Below are 12,066 nucleotides of genomic sequence, written 5' to 3'. Positions count from 1 at the left end.
ACACTACTAAAAGGGGATGCCTTCTCTTGGCTACAAATGAACTCTTGCTTTTACACAGCCTAGGAATCACTGGACAATTTTACATGTTGGCTAGCTAGTAGGAAATGAATGCAAATTACTGACAGGCAATGACCAGACGAAGCTTCTGTAAAGAGTCAGAAAAAAAAGAAGTCCTTTTCATTGCATAAGAAATATCATAAGCTTCCTGGAGGTATCCTGACATGTAGGCATGGAGTTCTGTTCATACCTGTGACATGAGCAGTGTCAATCACTTTATGGCTCTCTATGCCTCTCACTTACTGCATCCACTTGTCATCAATTTCTTATTGATTTTAAGAGCACACTGATTTCAGCAACATGAACAAAAGCTATAGAGATAGCTTCTTAAATTTCAACTAAGTGTAGCGTATTAAGCAATTTTCTAAATTACAGCTGTAACTAAATATGTGAATGAAGTCATTCTATGGCTCCATGACCCCGATTTCTAAGGCATTGACACCAATTTGGAATAACTTAATTAATAAATGATTTCTTAAATCAGCCCTCTGATAATTTCATTTCATTTTTTAATCTACAAAATGTCTGAATGATACTTTGTAACTTTTCCTATGATCATATTTTACTAGTAATTTTATTTCCCTCAACTTCTTGATTGACTTCTTTCAAAAATTTTGGTATTTTACTTATACCAATTACTGTGGATGTTTCTCATTCAGAAATATAACAGACTTTATTAAAGGTAGTTTCTGTACTAAAACTAAACATAATTCTATATTCTCTATCTTAGTTGTATTGATATAACAGCTCAGACTAGAATATAGGGAAGAAGACTAAAATATAAGAATGAAGTTGGTTAAAATTCTATATCTGTTATGTCAATACTGTTGATTTGGTCAATGTGTATAAATGATTCTATACATGCAGTGTAACTAGTTGATAAAGAAAAAAGTCAGTTTAATTATTTAGTAATGTTTTCAGTCCTCCGTACAATAAATGAAAGGACAAAAACAAAAAAATTATGGAGTAGCTATTGTCCAAATGTATTCATGGGAATTCAAAATAGTGAAATCAGATATGCTACTTAAAGAAGATTTTAGGGGCAACGGGGTGGCTCAGTCGGTTGGGTGACCGACTCCTGTTTTTGGCTCAGGCCATGATCTCATGGGTTTTGAGATCTAGCCCTGCCAAGGGCGACCTGTTCACCAAGGAGCTGACTTGAAGATTCTCTCCCTTCACCCCTCTCCACACTTGTGGCATGCTCTCTTCCAAATACATAAATAAATCTTTAAAAATAGAAACAAAGCATGATTTTACCAACACCATCACATAATCAGTTAAGCAGCAACCATTTCAAATAAATTTTATTGGTACCACTAGACATATTTGGAAAGTATTGATGAAACTTAATATTATTCTGTTACAGTAAAATAATCATTGACTAAAAGGCCAAATGTAGTTGTGAAAGGTAGAGGGAATAATAATTTTCACTAATTTGAATTTTAAAAATCGATTTGTTCTCTTTTATCTCCATCTCCTACTTTCACTTCCCTTCTCCACCAGAAGCAATATCTGTAATATGTTTGATGTTTCTCCTTTTGTTTGCCTGTGTTTTTATAAAATATTACTCTTTATATGTATGTATACATATTATGCATGTCTTTTTGATTCATAGCAACGGTACAGGGTTATAGATTTCACTTAGTTTCTTACTGTTTCCATGTAGCATTGCTTTTGAAGATCAGCCCAGGTCCCTGTGTTCATATGAAGTCCATGGTGCACAGAGCTGCCCCCAGCAATGAGCGCTAGACTGTCTCTAACTCCTTCAGACACAACGCTGGGATGAATGTCCTCTCTTGCATCTCATGTTGGATCTTGGTGAGAATTTCTTGGGGACTCATCATCTGGAGTACGACTGCTGTGTCACTGTAGTGGATGTGTACAGACTTAAGGACCCAGAAGTCAGTAGGGCTCAGATGCTCTTCAGGATGGCTGCCCCTGCCTCCACTCCCTCCAGCAGTGCATATAAGGTTCTATATGTCCACACCCCCATCAACTCTTAGTATTATCTAGATCTCTAATTTAGCCACTGTAAGATATATGAAACAGTATCCCATTGTTTTAATTTATAGTTCTCTAATTAATAAGGAGTTTGACATCTTTTTAATATAGCCATTTGGGTTTCCTCTTCTGTAGACTTCTTGTTCACATCCTTTGCTCATCATTTTATGGAGGGTCCTGTCTTCGTGTTGTTACTTTGCAGAAGTTCTTTATATATTTTAGGTAATAGTTCCTTGTTGGTGTAAAACATTGCAAATACATCCTCCAAATGTCACATGTCTATGAACTTTATCCATGTTGTTCTTTGTTAAATAGAAATTCTTAATTTTGAGTTAATCAAATTTTTTTCTCCTTATTTTTATGCTCTTGGGATTTTGTTTTGAAATTACAAAGATAACTTTCTATAATTTTGATGTATTGGCTTTACTTTTATGGTTTTACTCTCCAAATCTTGATCTTTAGTAGACCTAGAGTCTACTTTCACTCATATGTGGTATTAAATAGGGATCCAGTATTATTTTTGTTTATGTAGAAGTCAGTTTTTCCAGTACCGTCTATTAAATAAACACACCTTTCCTCAGTGGTATGTGATGCCATCTTTAGTGTGTGTATATTTGAAACAAAGATATAAAACTGCTAGGGTTTATAGATATGATAATCTACCTAGAAAAAGCAATACAACCAGCAGCCAAATTATTAGAACTAATACAAGGGTTGCAAGGTACCTTTTTCTTTCTTTCTCTCCTTTCTTCCGTCCCTCTTTCCTTCCTTCCTCTCTTTTTCCCATCCAACCATCCATTCGGATATGTATGAGTCTCTAGGTCTTTCCACTCTTTTTACTTCTTTTATCTTAGTTATCTTTATTTCTCATGTATCTTTACATTTGGTGAATTTCTTTTTTTTTCAGTCATTGCAGCTATTTCTGGACCTTTATTCTTCCCTATAACTTTTATAATAAGTGTACATAGATACATCTTAATTATTTTGAGAAGTCCAATAAACTTATGGATTAATTTGGGAAAATTGATGTTGGGTTTTCCCATCCAAGGTCCTAGAATGTCTCTCTACTAATACAGATTATTTTCTATGTTAAAAATTAGTATTTTCTTGGGATGCCTGGGTGGCTCAGTCATTAAGCGTCTGCCTTCAGCTCAGGTCATGATCCCAGGGTCCTGGGATGGAGCCCCACATCACGCTCCCTGTATGGTAGGAAGCCTGCTTCTCCCTCTCCCACTCCCCCAACTTGTGTTCCCTCTCTCTGAAAAATAAATAAATAAATATTTTAAAAAATTAGTATTTTCTCCATAAACGATGTGGGAATTCTTGCTTAAATTAATTTCCAGACAGTCCATAAGTTTTGATGTAATTATATCACTTCTAAAATTACATTTCATATTTGGTTACTAATGATGTAAAAAAATGCCATTGATTTCTTTAAGGTGATTTTGCTTCAGGCAAGTCTTATTAGTTGTAATGACAATTTCTTTATTTTCTCTTACAGAATTGTTCTTAACTTTGACGACTACATTAAACAATAGTGGTGATATGAAGCATCTTTGTCTTTTTCCTAATCTTAACAATTAGTCTTTTTGTAATACACATATATACACACAAATCTCATACATGCTATATATATATACACACCCACACACTTACACATTACATATGTACACACTCACAAATATTATATATATACATATATGTGTATATTTATGTATAATTGTACACATATATGTATATATGTGTGTATATATATATATAAAATTTGGGGGTTAGATAATATTTAACTACTTTTGGAATCAAGATCACACTAGCCTCATGGATGGCTTGTCATGTTTCCTGCAACTACTTTCTAAGAAATGACTTTATTATCTCTTAAAAGTTTGGGAGAATTTACCTGTAAAATAATATGGCCTTCGATAATTTAGAGATGGGAAGATTTTACCATTTACATTTCTTTAAGGCTTTTAAGTCTCTATTTCTTTTGGTGCCAATTTCAACATTCTCTATATTTTTCTCAGTATTTATTTCATCTCAGTTTAAAAAATTATTAGCTCATTCTTGTTTACAACACTCTTTAATTCAATTTAAAAAATCTCTAAGTCTATAGTTATTTATCCTACCCCAGTCTATATGTTAGACAGGCAGCAGAGGGAATCATTGAACAATTAATTATTTAAATAATTTTGCCCCAGCTTTTTGGGGGGATTATAAAAATTAAATGACAAAGAAACAATAAGATAGCAGATTCAACAGATAATGTCTTGTAGATTGCCTGTCTTGCTAGTCACTATGGGGAGAGAAAAGAAAATCTGGAAAATCTCTTTTCCAGAGAAAAGAAAAGAAAAGTCAGCCTTGGTACTAAATCAAATGCATACCTGAGAAGTGAATTTTAGATAGCCCGTGACAAAAGCATAAAGACCTATCTCAAGCTAAAGGCTGACACTGAGGCTTAACTATATTCTAACCAGTATCAGTCTGTTACTAAATACATGCTATCTGCTTATTTGTTCTTTACAGAAGTATATTTTCTCGTACAAACCCATTTTGGACTCTGAAACAAGATTTTATTGCAAATACTTACAATGGAAAAATATAAAGAAATACTTGATTACTAAGCTATTAGGGTTATAATGGTCTTAATAGCTTTCTTTTCCCTCTACTTGCATATCTAAAAGCAGAAGCAATTGTTTTAAGCCTAGATAAACCAATTCCCAATCCATAATTCTACCCTGGGGATCTGGGAGGAAGGAAATAAAGAGTGAGATTTAAGCCAGAGAGGATACCTCTTAGATGGGTAATAGTTACCTAATTCTAATTTCCATGTTGTCTCATGGGTATTCTGGAGACAGGTTTAGGATAAAGCATCTCCGAACTTATGAAAAAGGAAACTAGGCTAGGGGTATAAACTCTGAGGAAAAAAAATTTGTTTCTCCTGAATTCTTTTTATTTAGGAATAATGAATTTCCATCTCCTCTTCTAGATTAGAGCAAGAATATTTTCAAGCCTTTTCTCTTATTGCCTCAAAAATTTGCTTTTGATATTGAAAAAATTCTCTAAAGAGAGTTGCATCATGTAGTCAAGGGGATAACCAGAAATCATAGCACGACTTTTTCTGTAGGGGAACTTAAATTATTCTGGACTTGATTTCTTTCTTCTTCTTCTTTTTTTTTTTTTTTAAAGATTTTATTTGTTTATTTGACAGAGAGGCAGGCATTGAGAGAGAGAGGGAAGCAGGCTCCCTGCTGAGCAGAAAGCCTGATGCAGGACTCAATCCCAGGACCCTGAGATCATGACCTGAGCTGAAAAAAGAGGCTTTAACCCACTGAGCCACCCAGGCGCCCTGGACTTGATTTCTTACTGGATGTTTAACCCAGGGGATTCTTCTCCAGTCCCACTAGCCCTACCCTGGTCTTAGCTCTCATTGTTCTCTACATGGGTGGCTCCAATACATCTCAACCTCTCTCTCTAATCCAACTCATCTTGCACCCTGCTGGGGGAACAGACTTCTGAAACCATCACACTCACATTGTCCTCCTCTATTTCAAATATCCTAAGGTTCCTCCTAGCAAAACACATTAGGGTTAACTTTACTGACCCCTAAGGCCTTTTCAAACCTTGCTCCTACCTTCCCCCACTAGTTCTTAGAACTTCCGAATATACCTCATTGGCTCCAAGGAGCACAGACAATTCACAGTTACCAGCACAGAGCAGCTCATACAACCTTTGAGTCTCTGTTGCTCCTTTATCCCCTTATCCTCCTGCTTCTTTTTCAGGTCTTACCCATCCTTCTTACTCAGCTGCAAGGTTTGTCTCCTGAGTTCTCCAGCTCACACTCTATGAATTCTTCTATGACTTTCTATGATACTTGAAAGCCATACCCTCCTGTTTGATGGAGTAAGATAACGTATACACATTTACTTGTGAAAATCAATTTGCATATAAACTGGAAAGTGCTATACAAACAAATGGGGTTATTACCAATTAGCACTTATTGCAAACTGGCAACACTGTATCCTCAATTAGAATATAAGCTTTTTGAAGATAGGGATCATATCTAATGCTTCTTTTCCATTTGTCATAGCTCTTAACCTAGTATTAAATAATAAATATTTAATAAATATTATTGGTTAATGAATTAAGCAATGGGAAAGATATGTTGGTAACAAGAAGGAAGAAATGTCAGGGGTGGTAAAGAAGCTCATTCAGTCATTCAGCGAATATTGAGTGAGCATCTGTTATGCCCTGACACTATTCTAGATTTTAGGGTTATGACAGTAAATAAAAGAAACCAAGATCCCTGTTCAGCAGCGTTTACACTATAGTGGGGGGAAATCAACACAACCCCAGATAATTAGTAAGCTACAGAGAATGTCAGAAGGTGGTTAAGTGCTAAAGAAAAAAGAGTAAGGTAGGAAAGAGAGTTAAGGAGTATGTATTGATGGATTGGGGGGGGGCTGTTAATTTGGCAGAGGTGGTCAGAGAAGGCTTCTTTGTGGTTGTGACAATTAAGGACCACAATGAAGAAAGGAACTACAAAGATATCTGGGGGAAGAGGATTTCAAATGGAGGCCAACAGCCATTCATTCATTCATTCATTCAACCCTAATCCATTCATTATGAAGCATCTTATTATGTGCTAGAAAGTTATTTTAGGCAGGAGATACTATGATAACCAATACAAAAGCTCAGATCTCTAGGAGCATGCCCCACTGAAATGCAAATAAACAAGGTGAAAATACTGTAATCTCTCTCCAGCCCCAAATTACTAACTATCTACCCCAGAAACTAGCCTAGGAGAATATACAGATGAATAAGGATTCCATGTCCTCAAAAATATCAGTCTAGTGGGAGATAAACATGGCAGCTTGGGCTTTTCCTGGGCTCAAACTCTAAGCTGACAATAGGCACTAAACACCTAACCCCATCCCATTTCTAGCAGAAATTACTAAATATAATGATGCATCTCCACTGCTTTATCCATCACCACTCTGCACACTTGTCCCCTACCATTGACTTGCCTGTATAAGACTAGAGAAATCTGAGAGAAAATGGTCACAACTAGGAAGCTGCTGAGCGAGGCTATTGGCTTGAACTTTGTTATTTTTTAAAAATTATTTTTCTTTAAAAAATTTTTTTAATTTAAATTCAGTTTAGTTAACATCCACTGAATTATTAATTTCAGGAACAGAACTTACTGATTCGTCAGTTGCATCTAATAGCCAGTGCTCATCACATCATGTGCCCTTCTTAATGCCCATCCCCCAGTTACCCCACCCCCACCCCCAAGTCCCCTCCAGCAACGCTCAGTTACTTCCCCATAGTTAAGAGTCTCTGTGGTTTGTCTCCCACTCTGTTCTCATCTTATTTTACTTTTTCTTCCCTTCCCCTACATTCATCTGTTCTGTTTCTTAAATTCCACATAGGAGTGAAATCCCATGGTATTTGTCTGACTGACTTGTGTTGCTTAGCATTATATTAGCATTATACCCTCTAGCTCCATCCACGTTGTTGCAAATGGCAAGATTTCATTCTTTTTTGATGGCTGAGTAATATTCATTGATTAACTTCTTACTAACTTCACTGTTACCACCCTGGTCCAAGCCAACATCATCTCTCATAAAATCTGCTATCAGATATGCCTGATTCTACCCTGTGCCTCAACAGTTCATAACTACACTGTAGCCAGAAGGATCCTTTCAAAATGAAGTAGGATCACGGCAAGCTTCTGCTGCAACACTGCGATGACTATTTCACTCAGAGTAAAAATGCAAAGAGTTTATGATGGCCTTCGAGGCCTTCTGTGATCTGGCCTCATTGCTGTTCAGCCTTCTATTAGGTGCCCCCTGCTCACTCCACCCCAGCTCCCTGCCTTGCTTGGGAAGCACATCCCTGCCACAGGACCTTTGCTCCAGATGGTCCTTCTGCCTGCAATCGTCTCTCCCCAAGACAGTCACTTGGTCCACTCTCTCACCTCCTTCCAGTCTTTAATGCAAATCTCACTTCCACAGTGAGGGGATCCTGGCCACCTACTCTTGTATTCCTGGCCCCCTTAACCTTCCACTACTTCTTTTTTCCCATAGTATTGATTAATTTCTAATATACTATGTATTTTACTCATTTATTATTTTATTGTCTGTTTGATCAAAAGTAAGCTCTATGAGGGCAGGGATCTTTGTATGTTTCACCCATCTACTCCAAACACATGAAACAGCATGTGAAACACTCAATAATCATCTATTGAATGAATGGATTAGAGCACCTATCAGTGTTTGCTGGCACTGATGTGTACTTGTCAATGTTCCTACTAGAGTGTGAGCTCCTGAGGGCCATTCACTGTGTTGCTCATGCTTGGGTTTTCAGAGCCCCGAGCAGTGTGAACTGTGTACCAGGCCCTTCATGACTGGGATAAAAGAAGGAATTTCTCTACTTGAGTTTTCTTTCGAGTGGAATCCATGTTCAAGTCTTCTTTGTGTCTTCCATAATGCCTTCCTCAGAGCTGGTTCAAAGGTTTGTGGAATAAATAAATCCCCGGTTTTAGAGATAAGGAGGACCCTGAAGCTCCACTATATTAAGGGTGGTCTTAATATAGTGCATCCAAGGGGTCGCAGCTGGCCCGTGGCAGAGCAGAGCACGTAAGCACAAGAGCTCTGTTTCAGGAATTTGAGTTTGCCGCAGAACACTTCCACAAATTCTCATTTCCTGAAAATTCTTTTCAGGGCAGGGTGTGCTTTTTAGTATAAAGATATACCCCAAATGCAAATTGTTACCTATCGAAAAGAGACTTTTTCTTTCAAATATGAAAATCATATAAAGGATGTGATATAGCAAAAGCAAAACCACATTCGGTTCTGCTTTCTCTGCCTCAGTGCCCTGTGCTCTGCTCTGCAGATGGAGACTGTTCTACATTTGGTCCAGGAGCACCAGGGATCTGCTGGGCTGAGGGCCGGATGAGATTATCAGAGCACATCCGTGAAAGGCCTTTTTCTAAAACAAATTTTAAAAAAGGGCAGATTATGATTGATGAACCCAGCATTAGGGTAATGTTATCAGAGATACTTTCTCTTTCTGTCCTTTGTGGAGAGGTCAGATTATAATCACGTTAGAACCGAACACAGTGCTTTATTAATGTTTCATGAGTGAGTCGGCTGTAATCAGCCTAGCCGGGTGTGGGTAAATTAAACCAATTTTTGGTGTATGAACTCAGTGCACTTAGAATTTACTGAAATGTCTACCCAACGTGTCCATAACACTTTTCCTGTTTTTCTAATGAGATCAAATTTTGGATTTCACAGTTCTTCAGTAAAACACAGTCCTTGTCCCTGTATTTACAAAGTATAAACAACTGTAATTAATTATATATACTATTTCCCATAAGCAGAAAACCAATTAAGCAAAAAAAAAAATACATCCTTAAAAACCAAAGTACTGTCTCATTTTTAAAAATAAGAGAAGGAAATTAAGTTGTATACATATGCAAATTTCCACAAAATACATCAAATACCTTTTCGGTTGCTGCCACAAGATAATAAAACTGATTTATCATCAGTGATATCATCCCTTTTTATAGTATTACTTTTGTCTTCTTTGCTTGAATTTCTTAATGACAGCTTGAAAGAAGAAGGAGGGAATGCTCACGGATATAGAATACTAATCCATACAAAGAGATGAATGTTTTTTACCACTGTGAATGTCATTTCTTTGGGATATATGACATTTTCATTTTATACTTTAGGCTCATTACAAAGAACCCCTTCAAGTAACTGAAGATAATCCCAGCCCAAATTATACATATACTACAGTACATTTTCTCTAAACCCATTTCCTAAGAACTAAATCCTATATGAGCTACCCAGCTGGGACAAAGTTAGAAACTTTCAATGTTATAAAACAATTTGAAAACAATTTGCATTCATGGAATTTGTGGAAAATTTAAACCCTTCTGCACCTATATCTGTTACTCAGGCTTTGTATATTAGAGAAATGATCATCAAATAATGATTCCTTCAGTAGAAAAAAACAGAGAGAGAGGCACATGATTGATTAAGTTTCCTAGTGTTGACACAGGGGTCTTGACATGAATTCTGCATGACATCAGCGTGATCATTTCCCATCAGAATGACCCGAAAACTGACCAGAAGTTGGAGCAAAAGGTCCTGTGAAGGACAACGTGGGCTATGGAAAGCAGCGCAGGGGACACTGAGGGAGGACGGCAGCTGCGGAGACACGCAGCTACTCTTCAGAAGATGGCCTCTGACAGCGTGGCTCCCTAGCCCTGTTCTCAGGGGCAGCACCTCCCATTGCCCCTTCGCCGGAATTCTGACGCAACCAAGAATGGCAGCTATAGGTGCAGAGCCTTGTTTATACCAAGGCAGCCTTCCCTTCCCATTCTGCAGGGACCCTTCAAGGAAAACCCAGGCAAAGATAACAGGAAGAATAAACACCTCTCAAGCCACCCAGTCTGTGCTACAGGCACTGCCTACATATGGTCGATTTAACCTGGCCGTGCACCCCGTTGCTGCAGAGAAGCAAGATGGCGGCACTTTGATTTTTTTTCCAGAAGGCAGAATTTTGTGTAAAGCCTTTCATTCTATGGAGTAGAGATTTAGTTCAAGTCTTCACTGACTCATGAATGCTGATGAGATAACAGGAATTTGGTTTAAGATAGAGAAAACCCCCATGCCTTGCTTCTTTCATTTCTTCACAAAAGCAAGTTGGAAATTGTTATTATAATAAAAATGTAACATGTAATATGTATATAATTATACATGTAATATATAAATAAGAATATGTTATATGTCAATTACACCTCAATTAAAAAAAGAACTACAAATAAGTATGATGCATTTCTGAAAATGTTTTATGACATTTTCTGGAAAAGCACAAGTATTTATGTCTCATATTTCAGTCAGTTATAAAATTTACTTCTTTTGAATATGTAAGAGCAGATCTTTGAGGACAGTTAATTCATCATATCATATGCAATCTTTAAGTTCCTAGTACACTATATGTACTTGGCTTGACAACACAGTTGACTTGATAAATCCGTATTTGCAGTGACAGTAAATAGTGAGATTTATTTATTTTTTTATAAAGATTTTATTTATTTGACAGACAGAGATCACAAGTAGGCAGAGAGGCAGGCAGAGAGGAGGAAGCAGGCTCCCTGCCGAGCAGAGAGTCTGATGTGGGGCTCGATCCCAGGACTCTGGGATCATGACCTGAGCCAAAGGCAGGGGCTTTAACCCACTGAGCCACCCAGGCACCCCGTGAGATTTATTTTAAAGAAGCACTGCATTTTGTCTTAAAGTTTGCTCAGCAGCACTTGCGCTGATAGAAAGACAAGATACAGGAGGTATATAAACAGAAGTCAGGTAATTATCAGTCACGTGATAGTAACTGGTAAGGTTAGTATCAGGAGCAAATTATTTCTTGTATTTTATTTACATGCAATAGAGGTACTCTGGGCAACTACAGATATAAGTTATTACTGGAAAGTATTCATGGATCTAGGTAGATGAAGCCTTCTGATTTTTCTGCAAATTTAGTCAAGTGTATATGGTCTTTTTTATTTAGATTATATGAATACTAATTACCTGATGGCTTCTTATCCATAATAATTATCTTTCCCTATATTCACAAAGTTCTGTATTTGATGCTGTCTTGGGGATTTGCTTTTAGAAGCACAACTGCCTTTTCTTTTTCAATTAGGCATACTATTAATAAAATTATTAATTCTGGGGGCACATGAACTTCTTTCACTAATGAGGAACACAAAGGTTGTATCTATAATGAATCACTACTTAATGTTTTATTAATATATATGTAAAAATGTTCTAGCATCTAAAAAGCACATGAAGAGACACTCAATATCACTAGTCACTAGAAAAAAGGAAATTAAACTATAATGAGATTTTACTTCATATCCGCTAGAATGGTTATAATAAAAAAAAAAACAGGCAATAACAAGTGTTGGTGAAGATACAGGGGAGGTGAAAGAGTCACCCT

General features: G+C 36.9%; 1 protein-coding gene across 10 annotated transcripts in view; it reads right to left on the bottom strand.

Annotated features, from left to right (window-relative positions):
* The window catches only part of NBEA (neurobeachin), a 667,980-nt gene that overhangs the window by 41,100 nt on the left and 614,814 nt on the right, over positions 1-12,066 (bottom strand). The gene's annotated exons all lie outside the window — the stretch shown is intronic.

The sequence above is a fragment of the Neovison vison genome, chromosome 5, assembly GCF_020171115.1.
Source record: "Neovison vison isolate M4711 chromosome 5, ASM_NN_V1, whole genome shotgun sequence".
Taxonomy (NCBI): Eukaryota; Metazoa; Chordata; class Mammalia; order Carnivora; family Mustelidae; genus Neogale; species Neogale vison.
This window is presented reverse-complemented; position numbering and strand designations above follow the sequence as displayed.